We start from the raw sequence: 19978 nt of genomic DNA, 5'->3' as shown, positions 1-19978 counted from the left end.
TTTAAAGAAAGCTGTCGGTGTGGATTGCGTAACATATACATTTTTTGCTCATTGCCATTCAAGATGTGTAATCTCTGTTCAATTTCTCCCGCGCAATTAAAGGAATTGAGCAAGCATCTTTCTTATCTGAAATTCTTTGTTAATTTAACGTATTTTACTGATAACTTTTTTATCTTGTAATAATTTCAGAAATTTAATGAAGTTTCCTAATTGTGAGCTGCCCACAAAATTGCTGTACGTCCTTCAATAGTCAAGGATAGCGTGTCTGTATTAATACGTGAACATGTTGAACATCACATGCTACCAGCAAGTAAATGTAGTCATGCACCCTGAAGGTAAGAACTCTCTTATTATTATTGCCTTTTGTGCGGGACTTATTATATAGAATACTGGCTATGAGCTAAGCTGTCTATTCCAACGATTTATCTCCTGGGTGACTTCAATGCTAACTAATCAACCAATGCCAACTTATCGTAGATGGAAAAAAAGACGTTTTGAAACATGTCAGTTTCACTCTATATCTATCAGATTAATCAGTATGATTGTAACCAATTCAACATGACTACTATGGGGAATGGCAACCGAACATGAAGAACTCTTAGTTTCCGCTTGGATCAGATGTAACGAAATGCAATTTAGAAATTCTTGCTGCAACGGTTCTCTTTATGAGTGCTTCATTCAGGAAAACTGTGTGTTCATGATGAGATCCAAATACACATCGAGTAGAAAAACCGTCATTGCGTGGTGACAACTTTTGAACGACTGTAAGTTGAACCCAAGAGAAAGCTAATGAAAGTTTTATGTGTGAAACTTTCCAAAATATTTGTGAATTTTGTCCACTTGTTCCTATTGCTTTTACCTATTTGGGAGCTAACGTACATCTGACGAAATGTTCCGACCAAATTCCTCCCTAAATCTTTTCTGTTCCAATTAATCGTTTTCCTTCCGTGTTACAAATACTGTAAACGGAGTTTCTATTCTTACTACTTTTCGATTCACTAACTACCGGGCATTTGGCATGTATATTTACGCTTGTCTAGGTGTCCAAACAAGGTTTTCTTTATGATTAAACTATTGACTTCCGAAGTCGATAGTTCTATTGCTTTATCACCGCGGTCATTCCTTGTTCCTGAACCGTTGTCACCTAATACCCATAACCATCTCTCCCTTCGCCTACAGTCTAATTCCAATTCTCTATCACTTCCAAATGTTTCCTTCCAGGAACGCCCGCATTTACTTACGAGTATTCTAATTGGTTGTATCCTTTATCTATTACTTCTTCCCTATGTGGGCTTGTTGTCATGAAGACCTTAATAATGACCTAAGTTCACTATTTCAGCTTTTATTTCTTTCCATAGGATTAATCCAAAAACGGTACTTTTTGGCCTTCGTTTCCGACTTATCAATAGACACAATGACAAACACACAATCCCTAGGAAGAGGGAAATCCACCTTAGCTAAAAATCGAACCCGCGATCTCTGGGTTGGCAAGCGAGGATATTACCCCGCCGCACCGGGACCGGCAAACTCAGTCTATCAGTCGCTTGCTCTATTTTTACTACGCTTCTCCAACCTGTTTTTCCAATACTATTGCCACCCCTCGCTGTCTCTCTTCCCATCCGCTGCACCGCGTTGATCTCTGTCGCTCCAGTAATCCCCGATATCCTTCCACGTCACCTCGCACAGCCCTAAAATATGTACATTTCCTCTGTCCTTAGGTAGTAGAGAGGAAATGCTGTCCTTCTGATAGTAGAGAGGAAATATACATATAATATATACATGTACAAATATATATGTACACATAAATATATTCAAGTATATTTTGTTCTTGTGTATTTTGATTTTTCCATTTTTTTGTAATTTTGCTGTCCTCAACATCGTCCTAACATTCCTCCTGTGCATCTTCTTCTCTTCTGCCGCACCCCAAATAAGGGAAAGGTTGCCATATGTGAGCACTAAACAATGAGCTTTGTTTGTCAGCTAAATTGGTACTCGGGATATTCAATAAGAGGTTGCATATTAGGGCACATGATACTTGAACAATTTGAATTTTGGGTGAACAATTTGTATTCAGAGAGGGGAGAAGCTCAAGTGGTGCCATAGCATCAACGAGGTCACTAATAGAGATGAATATAGAATACAATCAGGATCTATTTTTTGTTTGGGTAGATTTCGAAAAGGTGTTTATTAGAGTAAATTAGGCAGAATGAATGAGTGTATTACAGAAAACAGGGTTAGACTGGAAGAATAGATGACTTATCCATAGACTTAAAATAGCTCAGACTACTCAACGGAGATTTGCGGGTGGAGAATCGGGAGGACAAAAACCTAAAAAGACAAAGTTGCTCGTTATCACGCGTGCTTATCAACGTAGTACATAGGTAGGGAATGGTCAAAGACGTATGAGAAGAATTTGGAGATGGGAATAAAATTCAATTTACTTTGTATAAAATCCATTAGATTTGCAAATGGGCAAGTGTACAATTCTAGTAAGTTAGACATGGCCGTCGAAGCAATATAGTATGATAGGCACAGATTGAAGGCTTTTGAGATGTGAGTGTGGAGGAGGATGGAGAAGGTGAAGTGGACTGAAAGAAAAACAACAGGAGAAGTGCTATGTGGAAAATGAGAGGGGATTGAAGGGAGAAATCCAAAGGAGGCAGGAAAGGTGGGTGTAGAGCATATTGATTGACAATGGGATGCTGAAGACAGTAATAGAAAGGAGTGAGTAAGGCAATCGAGGAAGAAGTAGGAACAGGATAAGCATGTTGTATAGATTGATAGGGGAAGTAAGTAAGCAGAATTGAAGGTTTTGCTGTCGTGTCAGGTTGTATTTTTTAGGGAGAGGCAACGAACTTTGTCCATATAAAACCCACCTTAAACGTTTCAATACTAATAATAATCGCTTGATTTAAGTCAATCGACAGTAATCTTACGCGAATTTTCTGAGATTATGCTGTTTATTTCATAGGAAATCATGATATTTAGAAATTCCAGTTTATTACTCATGGCCATGTACTCTTAAGTTATCAAAATAAAAGAATTAAGTAAATAGTTATTTGAATCCTCTTTATCACCATTTTTAAATATGAGCATGACGCTTCCTAATTTTCGTTCTCTATAAGCTTTGCCTTATAATTTATATTTGAAAATAAAGGTTTATAGTAAGTCGCGTCATAAACCTAGTACTTCAAGCTCACTGACTGGCTGGTATATATTTTAGAGTCCCGGTGTTTTGTTTTTCACTTAAGAATTCAAAATTCAGTTAATTAATTCTTACCTCGGTGCACCAGACCAAGTCCAAATAATTACTACCATTGTGAAAAGTCTGCACTCTACTGTAAAATCAAGTTGTGACTTCTACAAAAACTTCCCTATTCAGTTTATAGCTATTGTACGAGGGTCATCCGGAAAGTAGTACCCGTTCGTGAAATTAAAAAGACAAAAGTAAATATTAACAAACATAAAAAATTTTATTTGAAAGAGGATACTTTAAACTACTTCTCAACATAATCTCCAAGCAAATTAAGGCATTTGTCATAACGTGTGACAAGTTTCTGTATTCCTGCTGCATAGTCCTTCGCCGCCAGCTCATTGAGATACGCGAGGGACCCTTCTTGCACAAATTTTTGCATAATGCAGATGGTGTTTAACAATTTCATGAACAATTGTTCGAGAAACATTGGGAAAATGCTCACAGATGTCATCAATTGTGACGCGCCGATCGTTCCTCACGAATTCGTCAACTGAGCTCACCAGTTGGTCTGTAATGACAGACGGTCTCCCCGAACGCTCATCGTCGTGTGTGTTCCCCCTCCCCATGTTGAAGTTGCGACACCACCGCCGAACAGACGACTCGTCCATTACATTGTCTCCATACACCTCCTTTAATTGGCGATGAATATCACATGGGCGAACGTTTCTTGCATTGAGGAATTTAATCACTGCCCTCACTTCACAACTGGCGGCGTTCTCAATTTTTTTAAACATTGTAAACAATCACAGAAACAACACAGGCAATGCTAGCGTCACGCAACTTGGCTCAGAGAAGGCAGACAAGCCACTGAAGCTATCTGACCTCGTCCAGCGGCTACTCGCGTCGTCAGCACTTCATGCGGCACGAACGGGTACTACTTTCCGGATGACCCTCGTATAGTGGTTATTGTTTATTTCATCTTCTCGACCAGATCCTTTTCATATGAAAAAACTGGTGGATCTCTCTGCACTTTTTTATGTAAGTAATCTCTGTATAAGTAGAAACTCTTGGCCAATAATGGGATTCCTCGACAGGATTGTCCGCGGTTTCACAACTGCAGTTCCCATATTGAGCATTGTTCAATTTTTTTCTTCCCAACATGCCTTTTATAATGCTCTTTAAGTCCCTTCAGTGCTTGCGTGCGGACAGTAAGTGGAGTATAATGAATGATGATGCATACATCTATTGCCGCGGGAAAGGCTTCCAGGTGATTCTCAGGTGGCCTCATTCCGCTCGCTGGAACAGTCACGCCGTCCAATCGAGTGTGAAGATTACGTCACCGGAGCGGTAACTTCTCCTTATAGGGGGCGACACACAATCGACCCTAATGATGCGATGCTATCGAACCGTAATGCAGAAGAATCGTTCGAGTCCTTTCCATTCTGCATTCGTCAATTGCGGAAGTATTTATTTACTCGTTCCAATCTGAAATGGCCACTTGAAACGAAAATAAATGCCGCTTCCACTCTGCATGACTTAAAATACTAACTCTTGTCTCGACCGAAGCTCAGAAGCAGTACCGGTGGGAAAGAGGTTGTTGTCCCCGAGTTTTTTTTTACTCTGTGGGAGCTTCAAGATAGCATTCAACGCGTGGTTTGATACTGATTAACTCTACTCCTACAATGAATCGACCGCTACTTAATATAACTAGTATATATTATTGATATTTTCTTGGTTCAAGATTTATTTTACGTTTTCTAGTATTATCAGCTGCTTATTAAATTTCTTGAATTGTGTCTTTCAATCCTAGTACTTTGTTGGTTTCAAATCCAGTCGTCAGCGCGGAGAGTAATGGTGTAATTAGTTCATGAAACGATGGTTTAATAATTTTAATTGATTAAAGCGCCGAAATAATATGTTCAGAACCCACTGCATTTGCTGATAGAACTGGGGGGTACGTACCTTCGTTTTCTAACCACCTATTGCTATTCGACCATATATTCTCCACCGGTTACGACTCTGGCGATGTATCCGTGTTCAATACTGCACGTGCGGCCCACCGGCATTGTCCTGGCGCGCGATTCGAGATGTGTTCCCAAGGCGCCTTATTTCCGGAGCCGGCGCCGGTGTGCTTCCCCTCGCCCCGCGCTTTCTTTACGAGCAAAGGGTTGCTTCAATCATTAATTATAGAGGAGTCTTTTGCGCAAAGGGATATATATTCGAATCAGACCATATGCAAACTTTTTTTTACTAACTGAAAACAGTTATTTACGCGATAGGTAAACATACTGGTTTGCCACTGATTCTAATAAATGCCTTATTTTCGGTAATATTGGGCATACCTTATCAGTAAAGTAAAACCTGTGGTATTGCTCAGCATGCCAGTAAGAGAAAGACGGAAAGAGCGTGATTATTCTCAAGTTAAAGCCATATTTACATAGTTACAGATAAACGGTAACGGATATCTTCCAAGATCTCTTCTTTGAGAAAGTAGAGGTGTGTGAGGGAAATATGTAAGACGCTGTTTGGGGCATACATTGTTTCCAAAAACAAATGTTGATTAAAATTAGTTTTATATTTTTTCAGGGATAATTTGGCATGAATGAGATATACCATTGCACTGTTAATGTATCATACGAGTATCTACGACTTTTCAAAGGAAGGCGAGAATCTTAAGTTCCTAATGATCGTCTTTATATCAGAATTCTCTATTCCCTCGACGTTATTTTGGCTACCAAAATTCAATTCAGAAGCAATTCAATGATGACACTTGCAAATATGAAAATACGCTGGCACATTTTCATAATTCCATTTGTTTTAAGTAATTGAAATAAATTTGAGTCAATCTAAAACATAAATGTTGTCACATTTGAGATTTAAAAAAATAAAAGATGAGATTTTGGTTTTGACACAAATTTTTGTTTACAAATAGAAATAATACGCGTACCTCGATTGCTAAAACATTTGCTATTCCAAGAAACTTTTCAAAGATGCATAACGAGTTATATTTTTTGTTTGAATGTGAATTCGTAAATAAAGTCTGAATTTTAAATCCAAATATGTGGAATTTTCAGTGGATATCCAAGCAAAATAATAAGATTTAGGTGTTGTGAACGGTTGTTTCCAGTCGAAGGGATGTGGAGAATGAGTGAACCGTGAAAAAGTCGGCTCCAGGAAATTTATTCAGGCGGCCGCGCCTCCCTTGGGTTCCCAAAAAGAGAAAACTTTTATTCGCCCGTTTCTTTGGTACTATCGAGGTAAATGCGCCTCCGTGATAGTTTTACGCTCCGAAAATCAAATTTTCTCCGCAATTTTGGGAGCGCCTACTCAAATACACCGTGTAACATTCTTTTTCTATCCTTTAATACGAAGGGGTAACATAAACGTTTAATGATTACTAAAAATAACCTATATAGAAACTTAATTTTTATTTTTTATTCTTAAGACTTCTCTACACTGTCACCAACCGGAGTTATACATTTACACCCAGTGTCTCTTGACCTTTTGAAGGCCATCATTGTAGAACTCGGCAGATTGCTTCGAAAAGCATTTTCCACCTCTTGAATGACGTCATTTGTGTTGTCAAATCTGCGACCCCGTAATGGCGTTTTCAGTTCTGGGAATAAGAAAACGTCCTTTGGACCTAGACCGGGAGTATGGTACGGATGTGGTACCATTTCAAAGCAACATCAATGTGATTGCCGGTCACTCTGTGGTCGCGCGATTGCAGGTTGCGCCGTGTTTACTTCTGAAAAGGAGTGAAGTGGTCGTGGAACTCAGCGTGCTGACAACTTTGTAATGTGCAGTTGTTCTTAAATAATTTTCCGCACACTTCCGTAACTAAGATCAGCCTCATTTACGATTATATGGATGGTTGCTCTTCGGTGTAAAAGGATTAAGTCCTCCACTTACTTCACTGTGGCAGTATTGCCTGTGAGTGATAGAATTCCACTTCTTGGGTCATCTGTGCGGGACATGTGGCCAGTTTGAAAATTACTTTTCCAACGCACAACTGTGTAATATGACGGGCTATCATTTCCATAAAGAGCTATCATTTCATCGTGGATTTGCGGAATAGTGTAACCTTTCAAATGAAGGAACTTAATCGCATTGCGAGCCTCCATCTTCTCCGTACTGCTAGTTACTTCAATCTACGGCTTCCTGAAACAAAATCAGTAAACATTAATGACTGTAATTTACAAAATTATGTATATAAGAATAAATTAATATGCAGAATAAATTTTATCGAGATATCTCGGTTTTTTCTTGGTAATAATAATGTTAAAAAATACCACCACGTATAGTACATGTAACATATTTCCAGTTTTTCGCACTTTCCGTGGAATTACTCGATATTCTGAGAAGATTCCGAACATTCTTTGCTCTCCCTACAATTTTTAAATTATTTGATAAATCTAGATGGTTATAGTTGAACCCTTAAATGCGTCATATTCAAGTATAACATGAGACTGAGAGAGATAGTTAATCTCCAGGGGAAAACCTTGGACTGACATGGAACTCGGCGTCCTGCGCGGGTGATTCTTCTTGCGGAGCCTCTTCTTTCATTTGCTCCCTTCCCTGAGAACAGGCCAGTGCCTTGCGCCATTGTTTTCTGACGTGGAGATGTACTTAACTATCTAATCTTTTTCCCTTCCTACCCTCACATCTCTCGGTAATTAATGTTTCTAATTGGCAGCATCCAACCATTGTTTCCCTTATCTTTTAGTCGAGTCTAAGTTGATCGTACAGGAAGTTGCCTCCGTTTAGCCGCCTCCCCCCCGCCACCACCAACCCCCAACGGCTTTCTGCCCTCACGGATGGAAGAATGCCTCTGGGGCAGTGTGTGCCCCTGGTGCTCGCCGCGGGAGTGCATCCATGTAGAGGGCAATGCACCACCGGTTCACCGTCACCCAGCTCCCTCGATATCCTCGGGTGACGTCGTACTCGAAGGCGATTCGCTCTGGTGTCGAGATGACCACTCAGTCGGGTAAAAGTCAGGAATATATGAATTTCTCCGTAAACTCGTGGAAACGGAACCCTTTTCTTGAAAGAATAGATAATGCGATAGGAGATTCCGGAATTCCCAATGAGGAAGCCGTTCTTCCGAGGCGTGAGAGCATTTAAAACTTAACTTACCAAATCACACATGGCGGCAAAAACCAAAGCTGCAATGAAACAAACTGCGACGATATCAGTGCCAGGATCGGAGAAAAAAGAGATGACTGAATTTTTGTAATTACCGCATTAATTGCATTTATTGATCAACGGAATTCGACTCCCCGATTCTTATTCGACGGGGAACTTAGTTTTTATCAATTTAAAACGACGACAATTAAGTATAGGACTTCTGATTTGAGCAAAATAATTTCGTGGTCAATCAAGTTTCTGGTAGAAAGCATAAAATAACATCATATTTCATTTCAGCCAACTATAATGGTGAAATTTATTCGTTTGTTGATATGTAAAATTTCAGTTTCCGGTGCAGGGAAAAACGTTTTTCCTGCTTGTGATTGTTGACACGTCAGGTTTTTATGTTCTCGCCGTCAAGATCGAAGGAATAAATAAAGTGCAGAATGATCTCGAGGCTGTCTGTCTACGAATGAGAGCCTAAATTGTAGTTTTGCTCCGGAAGGTAAAAAAGGAAAATTGAATGGTCTACTGGCGATAGTTTGGCAGCTCTCGGAAGCGGGAACATGTAAGGACTCGCCTAGCGAGAACCCCTAGAAGGTGGCGAACCCCAAAATGTTAATAATGGAAGAATAACTGTGCCGCGGGACGCCTTCCTCTTCCGCAGGGCCTCGATTTATCGAAATAAAAGAAACCGTTCCCGGTGAAGAATGTATTTCGATGGGGGCATTCACCCGTCGAATGGGGTGTGCCAGAGAGGAAGCACTCGTAGAGAGGGAAATGAAAATGGCGCGTGGGCCTAGGATTCGCCTCCCGATTCTCCCCCACGCTGCTTGAATGATCGCGGACTCCCTGACCTCGGTAAACGAATCCCTCCCTCCTTCCCAGGGGGTCGCACCACTCCCCTCTCCCGTGGTCATTCGAGGTGACTGGTTCAGTTTCCTGCGGCACTCGCGACTTGAATTTCCGGCATCCTAGAGACTGATACTTGCCCGAAAATGAGCCCTCCGTGAGGTATCGCTTCCCTTGAAATGTTCGGTGACCTACGCTAATGGTTTCATCGCTCCCGCCCACCCGCCCCGCCCTGAGTTACGTATCGACCCGAGCGTTTCCCCGCGATGGCCGATTTCGTGTATCATTCCCCACATAATTTGACGGAAAACGAAAGCAAGATCCGTGTATCTCGGGAGAGAGGTAGGGAAAAAATGAGTGGAGGGAGGGAACGGAATAAAAGCAAGAGCAGAGGGATTGGGGTGGGAGGAGGGGGAGGGGGAGGAGGGGGTTGAAACCTGGGAGCAGGTCAGCACCTTCGTCTCCGACTTCCCCCTTTCTCCTCCCCCCTCCCGTCTCGCTGTTTACTCCCTCCCTCCGCCACTCCCTCACCCCCCCTCCTCTCCCCAGACCTGAAGTGCAGAACCTTCCCATCCACCACCCCCACCCACACACACACACACACACACATACACAAACACGCTCGCGCGCGCGCGACCCCTCCCCCGCCTCCAGAGCAGACTCCGCTTCCTACCCCCCTCCCTCCCCATTCCATCCCTCCCCACCCCTACGCCTCCCCTCCCCATCCATTCCTCTCCAGCCAACCCGAGAGCGAAGCGGGGCCGGCGCGCTGCAGAGAGGGAGGCATCGACCTTTAGCCCCAGCGGAACTCGTAGTGGGGCCTCGGACGGGGGCGCGGGGGGAGAAGGGTGTGTGGAGGGGGAAGGGGGAGGGAGTTTGGGACAGGGGTGTGGGGTTGGGTGGAAGGAGGGTGGGGAAGGTGGGGTGGAAGGAGTGCCGCAGAAGGAAGGCGGACATACAAATGGGTACACAACTTTTAATTCCGTCCCCATGTTATTTCTATTCTTGGACATCCACGACGATGTTTCCTCATTGTATTTCAAATTTGTCGGAATTCGCCTCGTCGGCTTACAGATTTCCCCGAAGGGGATGAGCGAGGAATGGATTACTCCAGGGTGGTGGCTTAGATGGTCATAGTACCAACGTGGTTGCAATGGTTATCCAGCGTGGAAAGCGGATGGTTTTAACTGGAATTGGCTGAGACGTCACTGAGAAAATATATAACTCGCTTTGATCCTTTTTCCCGTCTAAGCATGATTTTCAATTGAACTATTCATACATTTGTTCAATACTCGAATCAAGCGACCTCTCTAAGTCTGTACTTCCCTTTGTCGAGGTTTTTCCAGTAATGTGCAGCATTCGAAGTTTTTATTTAAGTGAATATTTTCCTCATGCGCAGACAAAAATCGTGAGAGTACATCTTTTGGCGAAGATTTCAATTGCTTCATCAAATTCTGTCGTATACAGAGTAGGATTGTTTGAAATCGCTTAATATAAATTACAATTGTATTAATTAAGTCTGTTTGTAATTGCTAATTCTGACTCTGTGTCCTCATCTGGCCCTTGAGTTATTTGCGAGACTATTGAGTAGTTTCAGGCGTGATGTGGTGGGAGTCGAACGTAATGAATAACTGATCGTAGCACTTTTCCACTTGATATATCAAGTTGAAAAGTGCTACGGCTATCAGTTATTCATTTTGTGAGACTATCTTCAACCGCTTATAAAAATGTGTATCCGTTAGAAATTAGTAGTTGGAATTGATAAATATGAGAAAAATAAGACTTCATTTTTGTTGAAAGTTGCTTAAAAATCTGATTAGAATTTTTTTCTGCTTCATAGGGGTTGTCCATCTTCGAAATTCTGCTCTACTATGATACTGCTGAACAACGAGTAAATAATCGATATCAAAATGTTGTATGCTAAATGTATTATAATCCATTTCGCAAGACATTTCTTTGACCTCTAAGTTCGATAGAAATAACCTATTCACGGAGCCATTCATTGTCTATTGACCAAATACGTGAGGGGAATGTGTACCGTTCGGACCACGCCTCTGCTGCGGGTCATTATCCTGCAATGCAGGCAACTTAACAAACACGTATCTATGAAAGGAGCGCTCATGCCAGGCGTCCTTTAACGCGTTTACTTCGTGTAAGACATTGTGGGGCAAAAAATCCATCCACTTCAATGTTCCGTTCTCTCATGCTTGAAAAAAAAACCAGTTGATAAACAGCGCGTATTCGCGTGGATTCTAATAGGAATCTCTTGTGAAATACGTGCGATGTGGCACCATAGGTAAATTCGTACACTAATACGTACGTGGCTGTGCTTTATCCTCATTGTGACTCATATTAAAACCATTTCGTGTTAGTCTTTTGCTTGCATGTCACTATAATTACAAGTTATGTAACGTGCAACTTATGAAGCTTCGGAGCGTTGGACGTAAGCGTAAAAATCTGTAAACACGGAAAAACAGTTGTAAATTCTCAGAACTCAGAATGAAAGCAGTGTTTGCTCTGAAGGCTTGCATTTTGTGCACATCGGAATAATTTATCTGACCCATGCCACATAATTATGTATCATCGGTATTAATTCACATTAATATTCTCGTTTTCTTCATATATTAATATTTTCTAAAATCTGGTGTGTCCATAAAAAGTAATATGCCTCACATTTTAGGTGTAATTTTGGATATGTTTATGTTTTTGGGTAAGTTTGACCATTGGTATTTTAAATGATATGGATGATAAGGCATCACAAGTGGCTGGATGGTAACATCAAAATTATTGTATATCTCGTAATGCTTTTTGGCACCAAGTTGGTCATCATTTAGAATATCATAGATTCATGCTGGGAAAATTTTACGGAAAATAAAAGTATAGGGAAAACTTGTTTCCGTAAAAGAGAAAACTATTTTATAAAACTTTCCCTGTATTTAGTTGCAATAGAGTACCAATCTGTTTTGAAAGAGTGACTTTTATTTGTATTTAGGATCTTATTCAGTGACTAGCAACAATTTAATCGCAATTACTGAGGCAGAGGTGGAGAATGTTATTCGTAGCGAGATTTTCAAGATACCGGTTCGGCAATGCGTGAATGTATCGTGTGTGGAAAGGAGAGGTCTTGCGAACGCCGAGGTTCACCTTCGAATGAACCGGTTCCCGATGCAGTAAAAGAAGTTCACCACCGCTCGCTCTGGTGGCAATTATGTGAACTCGCGCAGTTTTGCGGAATAACTCAATGTGCGTGAATGGTAAACATAGTTGCACGAACTTCACGTTGCAATTGCTGATTTAAATGGTTGCTTAGGTGTTCCCAATGAAAACGTCTTTTCCAGAATAAATTATCCCTCTTATGGTGATTAATACAATATCTGAGCGTCTGATTCTCACTCATGATATCCTCCGCGTAATAGCCAATCGAGACAAATGTTTCAAATCATAAAACTAACATGGAGTAAATAAGACGGGCAGCAGTTTTAGTTTTTTTCCCAGGCAGAGTTTCGGCGTTTAATCTGAAGAGATGCCTCTCAATTGGTTTCCATATAAGCTCATTTAATCTTCTGAATCACCGATAGACTGAGGCTATATTCCTCTTTGATACAATTCAATAGATATTGTGCCAGGAACCTATAGTACTCCTACATTTTTGTCATCATCTCTCCATTTTTGAAAATTTACTTCCACCTCTATAAAAGATTTCATTAGTTCATCAATGAGATTTGCAATTTTCAGCATCGATATTAATAGAGTTCTTGGCATTGAAATGAAGATTCTTTTAAACAAAGGGCGGTTTTGAAGAGTATGTAATTTATTGGGTAAGGTAAAACGAGCCTGTAAAAGGTAGCCCTGGACCGAATGAGTTTTTGAAGGCGTTGGAATGGTGATGTAGGAACTAAATGCAAGTACACTGTTGATTTAACGTCAACTGATACCTCCGAACATGTCATATAAACATATAAAAGTTAGTGAAATTTATCGTGAAATATGTATGTAAATACATGACATTTGCATTCAGTGGTATCAGGTTCAAACTTACGAAAGTATACCTTGATGAATTTAAAAAAACTTAGTCGATTTCACCAAATTCTACGAAGTTTTTCTAACTCCCCCCCCCCCGCACCTATTTAATTCTCGTAAATAGTGAATTGTCGGCGCAACTGCTTGGGCGTTTCAATTAAAGAATATTTTAGAGTTTTCTCCGTAGGTTTAAATTAGAAATCTTTCAACGTTTTGCGTCGTATGCTTAGCATATCTGTGCGAAGGGACGCAGCCGTTACTAAAAGGCATTATCCGTTAGCCATTGTTGTCCACTCATTGAAATTATGCCGGCGACGGTTCTTCTCTTCCCTCCCCTCGGTATTGTTGTCTTGGCATAAATATATCCAGGTGGGGCTCATCTTGTATCCATCCCATCATCTCTCTTGTACGTCATAAGCTGGAAATTATAACTTGTCGCCTGGAGCAATTTTCCGCCCACCGGCAGCCCTCACAATTTGGGGAGGGGGCGGCGCTCATATAGGCGCCAATGGAACGCCACCAACTCCACGCCAGCATGGAAATTCTCCGAGGGTCTACGCCCCCGGCGAGGGAACAAATGGGCCTCGAGCTTCGCATCGGTTCCCCGGCTCGGATCGTAATCGACCTCATTTATCTCACTCAGATAACGCTAATGGAAAATAATAAAAATAAGCGGAGGAAAGTGGGTTAGTTGGCAGTGCTCGGCGTGATAGCGGAGGAGACAAGAGTCCGACTGGTTTGGCGCGGAGGAACGACGCTAAATGCGAGTCGCAGGATTCGAGTCGAGGCGATAATTGGATGTGTACAGTAATGCACGTATCAACAGAGCTGTGGACAATTGGAGGGGTGGGGGTGGAGTGGGTGCCGAGGAGGGTCGGGAATGAAGGGGATGGGCGGCCAAGGGGGGGCGTGGAGTGGGGATCTGAAAAGAATGATCGCCGAGCCACTGCACCGACCTCCGGGCCATTTCCTACTCCACGGTAGCCAGCGAATCCCCACTCAGTCAGCATCATACGTATATTACGCCACCCCGTGCACACACGCATTATTATTATATATGTATCTTTTACAAAACTGTCACGGATGGGAATAATAACTCAAACGAAGGAGCGAGATGGCGTTAGCCAACAAAAATATAGAAAAACACCACCGAAAATTTGGAATACGTGTGAGTGTCCTATTTAATGTGTTTTTCTATATATTTCTTGGCTAACGCTATCTCACTCCTTCTTTTGAATTATATATATATATATATATATATATGTGTGTGTGTGTGTGTGTGGGTCGTGGTAGTCCAGGGGGTAGAGCGTTGGACTACTGACCGGAGGGTCCTGGGTTCGATTCCCGGGCAAGGCACTCTGGGCACCTACAGCTCCACCCAAGCTAAGTGATTTTTCGGGTAACAGGTCTTCCTGGGAAACCATAACCGGCACAGGGAAAGGAACTGGCCCCCCTACCCTGATGTGTGAAATTCACACATCAGGGTAGGGGGGCCAGCCGTCGGGTTTAGTACTGGGTGAGCTCTGCCATCAGCTACCAAACCGACCTTTGGGTTGAATACTGTGTTTATGGTTTTTATGGTTTATATATATATATATATATATATATATATATATATATACAAAAAAATATATATATAAGCAGAGATGTAGGTTTTTAAAGTATAGAAACACAAAGAAAGGACACTCATGTATGTAGTTTTGACGTTTCGACGGCTCGACCGTCCTCATCAGAATGTGAGTGTCCTTTCTTTGTGTTTATATGCTTTAAAAATCTACATCTGTATTTTTATATATTTTTGTGTCGCCGAAGAGCGTTCCATTATGACAAAAATTATATATATATATATATATATATATATATATATATATATATATATATATATGTGTGTGTGTGTGTGTATGTATGTATGTATACATAAACGAACATATATATAGACGTAAAAATGTTCACGAAAGCGAACATAATATCCGTTCTTACAGACATCTAACGATGTCACAAATCACAAAAAATGCCAATCACAATTTTGTTTCTTGAATATTTCGGCGGCTCAGTCGTTCACTTTCATGAAGCAAACTGGCGAATAAATTCGAATCACATCATCGGATTATTGTTGTTATCATACTATTCAAGAGAGGTTTTTGGTGGGTTCAGACTATACAATGGAACCTCTCCGAAAGAAGCACAACGTGGCATCCGATACTACAATAAGACCCTCTTCAATTTCGTATATTTCCTGCCTGCTATATTTCCGTCCAACCTATCTACCCTATATTCCTCACTTGCCTTCTTGTTCTCTTCTCTATCAGTCTCCATCATCCCTTTACCAATCAAAGTGCTTTGCACCCATCTTTCCTAGCACTTCCCTGCTAGTTTGTTTCCCTTTCTGCCCATTTCACTTTTTCTATCCTTTTCCGCACCCACATTTCAAAAGCTTCCATTCCACGCCTTCCATCATGCTTCAATGAACATGTTTCCGTGCCTTACAAAACCACGCTCCATATCAATTCTTTGACGAGCCTTTTCTTAACAACCTTACTCATCATCCCTGTATTAACTTCTCCTTTTGAAAGCTTCTTTACCCAAGGAAATTCTTCTCCTTGTGTCGCTACCCACTTGTGTATGGTCCTTGTGTCCACTTTGAGCGATAACAATATTGAGCCAGGAGCTGTTCCACATGCTCTAGTTTATGAACTTTTAATAACTTCGAATGTATGAAAATGAATATTCAACTTATTTTCTTCTTTTTCGAAATCTGAATAATATAAATATGTGAAAAAAACTTCTCTACATCTACATCTACATAATACCCCGCAAGCCGCCGCAAGGGCGTGTGGCGGGGGGTGTTAGGTCACCAACCGTAAAAAAGAAAAATACCACATGCAAAAAAAACAACACGGAAAATTACACCCACAGCAGCGCACACACTCATGCAAAAATCCCTTCATCCAATACTCATGCAAACACATATACCGCAAAACAACTAAAAACTGCACCCCATGATGCAGCACGAAAGACATCCTACAACACGGAAGCCAGGACACAACAAGCAAGAAATTGAAACATCACTACCACATGAAAATGCACCACGAAACACTCTACCCCCAAAGAGTCTCTAAATGGCAGGGAATGCGACCCAACGTTGCAGGTAGATCTCTATCTTTAGTTTGAAGATCGATTTTAATAGATTTGGATGGATCTTTTGCTATGTTCTATAAGATGTGAGGAACATGCAGTCGGGTAAGGAATATGTTCATTTCTCTCTGCCGCCAACTTTCCCTCTGAGTTTAACTTGGTTGGGTAGAAGAATAACCCATATTTGATGAAGTATACTAAGGTAATTGCACACTTCTTCATAGCACCGGTCAGTTTATACATTTATTGCGAAAAAATCGAGATTTGATGAAATAATTCTATCTTTTGTCTTACTTAAGGGCGATGCAGTCGAGTTTGAAAAATAATGATTTACTCGAGAATTTGGTGTAAATAAATTTGTTTCAAGCATACGAGTACTCTTTCTCGTCGTTAATGCAGTTGTTCTGGTTCTAGGAAAAAAAAGCTTGATCAAAACATCCATACTCATCGAATTTTTATGGAGTAATTGGGTTCAAATTATCGAGTGAAAATAATTGGAAATCTTATTCAAATAATCGTAATTTATTGATTCTAACATGTATTTTTTATCTCTAGTTCTTCTTCCACTTCTTCTACCAATACCCCCCATGAACATGGTATCTTACTACTTTCTCCCGGTAAATTCGTTTTTCTCCCAAAAAATATTCGCAACGTTATCAAATTCCCAATGAGAGTTTTTTAATTCAAATGTCGTTTCTCAAAGCTACAAGTTGACTGACGATTTTTTTTTAAATCAATCGGAAATTTAATATAAAAGATTGCTGGTAAAGTATGTATACTGGGGAAAGTAGGGGTGATAATGTGCTTAAACAGTTAAGTTTTCATCTGGAATTTATTCATGATTAAACTGCTAGAACGGGTATATTGATTTATAGTTATAAGAAATGAACCCCGGGTTTTTCGGGAGATTAAAATTTTGAATCAGATTTTGCCACGAATGAAACATGACGTTAGGGTTACCTGAGACAGCTTGAAAATTTATTTTGCGTACTCAGAAAGAGCTTTGGCCTCGTCTATCAGTGGTCGGAAGTGACGAAACGAAAGCCGAAGTTCGCGAATGCGCGCAATTTTGGCGGTCTCGTAGAGGGAGTGGGCGGAACTAATTGATTATGGTGGCCGCGTGGAGCGCTGTGTGCTCTCGCCCCGGCGCCGGTGCCATTAGTTCGCCATTGCTGGCGCGGGGGATTCCGCTCTGCCCCCATTCCGCTGGCTAACGGTAGACCGCGTCGGAGGCAGTGAGCATTAATCCCGTAAACTATTAGAAAATGGAATGGCCGCGGGGAAGGAGGGGGGGGGATGGGAAGGTACCACCGATAAAAAAGTATAGTTTTTGTGATACGATCTGTGAAGCAGTGCCACGTCACTCGAGCGACCGGAGTATAAATCGTTTGCAATATTTAATGCGCTCGTCGACATAGTTAATCATTTCGCTCAGCCATAATTCGGCGTGGAAAAATTTCTTTAAAACTTCTTTGATCATCGAGGATCTCAATGATGTGAAAATAATTTCATTCTTCACTCCTCTATCACTTTGGCCTACCAAACCTTAATTTTTTCTTTCTCTACGCCTTTATGCCAGGTTGCACATCATTTTCCATCCCAGGCAGTTTTGTACGCCTAGGTTCCATTTTAGGTGTTCTAATATAAATCTTTCGTTGCTCAAAATATTTTATTCTGGTTTCTCAAGTTCATATCCTTTGAATTTTTCCATATTTTTCATATAATTCATCTGCTTATCGTTTCCCTACCGTGGTCCTTTTTCCACCTAATTGCTCCCTTGAGTTCGTCATCCAGCCATCTTGGAAATCGTTTACAGTAACCAGTTCTCATAAACATTCAAGATAATCCTTGTTGTAATTATAATTTTCACACTCATTTTCTGAAAATCCATATTGGTTACTGTTCTAAGTCTGGCCCGAGCCCGGTCTTCTTACGATACCGTAAAATCGCCCCTAGTTCCAGTTTTCCTAGAAAACTAAATGAAGATGAGCCGGTATCTCAATTTGTTCATATTTCAGGCCAAGGATAATCCAGAGCTCATAGTCTGAGTCGCGTAAATAAACCGCCAAATTAACCAAGGTAATCAACCTGAACATTGGCTCGATAGATGAGGGTAAAGCTCACTTTGCACAAAACCCTGCGATGCGTGAAATTCACCCGAAAGGGTTAGGGGCGTCAGTTCCGTTCCCCGTGGTGCCTGCGGTTCCCATCAAGATTTGGTACCCAGAGTATTGCACAGCTCGGGCTTATCAGAGGGCGTCCAAAAGCGATATGTAACGGACATCCAAAAGCCTACCCGGATTTTAACTCAGGCTGTAAAATCAGTAGTCGGACTAGTAGGCCATCTAATTATTATGCTGTGCCATTGACATTATCTCCCTTGAAAACCAGTCTAATTATGGAGAATCAACTAATTGGATCCCCGCTAGTCGTCCATACCGGTTTGGTTTCGAATTATGATGGATTTTTTCCCATGAAGTATCGCCAGTCTCGGAAGAATTTCCCCGCAGATTCTCCCCGGGCTACCTCGTCTCGCATCACAACTAATTCCATCTCAATGTCCGATCGAATATTTGGCAATTTCCCCCAATCCCCCGATCGCAGCTGCGAAATAATTATTCCTCGTGCTTTGGCGTCCTCGCGGCCACCGCCGTCGCCGCTTTCCGCTCGCCCTGATTCGCATTTCATTTTGTTTTGCACGAATTAGCCCAACCCCGGCGCACCCCAGGTCAGCCTTCTTCCTCCCTCCCGCCCCCGCTGCCCAGAGGTCGCTCCCATCTCAAGTCTGCCTCGATGGGAAGAGCGGGGAGCGAGAAAGAAGGCAAAGAGGAAGGAGAAAGAAGCCGACTCCATTGATCTCTCTCTCTCTTCGACCTTAAAGGAGATATATCGCGGAGCGGAGATTTGTATTGCACGCTCTCCCCCCCCCCCCCCCGGTTGATCACGTTCTTCGCATTGCCTGTGCTTCATGGTTATTGCCTTAAATGTTTGATTATGCAGCATGAAGTCTCGCCGGCCAAGGCCGTTGTAGCTTCACTTCCCCTTTCCAACATATCACGGATTTATTTCCTCATTTGGTGAATGAGCCAAACATTCCCCTCCTTCAACCACCATCGAGTGTTATCCCCGAAATTAATTCTTCTAAGGGTCACCTCAATTACGTATTCAATCGTGTATTCCACTCTCCTCACTCAACACTTGATATGAAGATATTTTGTAAAGCAGAGGTCGCGGGTTCGATTCCCGCCTAGGTGGATTTCCCTCCATCTAGGGCTTGGTTGTATGTGATTGTCTTCAATATAATGTCTGTGATGTAGGTTTAGGTGGAAGAAGGGACTATTAGTCTCAATTTCGCCCAATTAAGTCGATAAATAAATAAAGTAATAAGTGGGTGGTGACTTGTTCTACCGTCCCTAGTTTATTCCCTCCTACATTCATGTGTAACTTTTCTCTCTCACTTCTTTAGAATCCCATTAATTCCTTTTTTCGCGATTAATATCTATTCCAAACTTCTCACATCGGCCCAGTAGAGCACCTCGCAACGAAACTGCTATCTCTTAGCTGACTGGAAAGCTAATACTTAGTCTTACAAAAAGCGCTCCGCTAGTCTTTAATCCCAGCTCAAGTCTCCGCCACGCCATTCTCTTA

General features: G+C 41.6%; 1 long non-coding RNA gene across 1 annotated transcript in view; it reads left to right on the top strand.

The window, feature by feature from the left end:
- Positions 1–297: 297 nt before the first annotated feature.
- LOC139693946 (uncharacterized) overlaps positions 298–19978 on the top strand; it is a 354833-nt gene continuing 335152 nt past the window's right edge. The window contains exon 1 of the long non-coding RNA XR_011702079.1: positions 298–335. This is a non-coding gene — a long non-coding RNA (uncharacterized lncRNA). The remainder of the gene's footprint in view (positions 336–19978) is intronic.

This window comes from Hetaerina americana, unplaced genomic scaffold (genome assembly GCF_022747635.1).
Source record: "Hetaerina americana unplaced genomic scaffold, ioHetAmer1.1.p SCAF_5, whole genome shotgun sequence".
NCBI lineage: Eukaryota > Metazoa > Arthropoda > Insecta > Odonata > Calopterygidae > Hetaerina > Hetaerina americana.
This window is presented reverse-complemented; position numbering and strand designations above follow the sequence as displayed.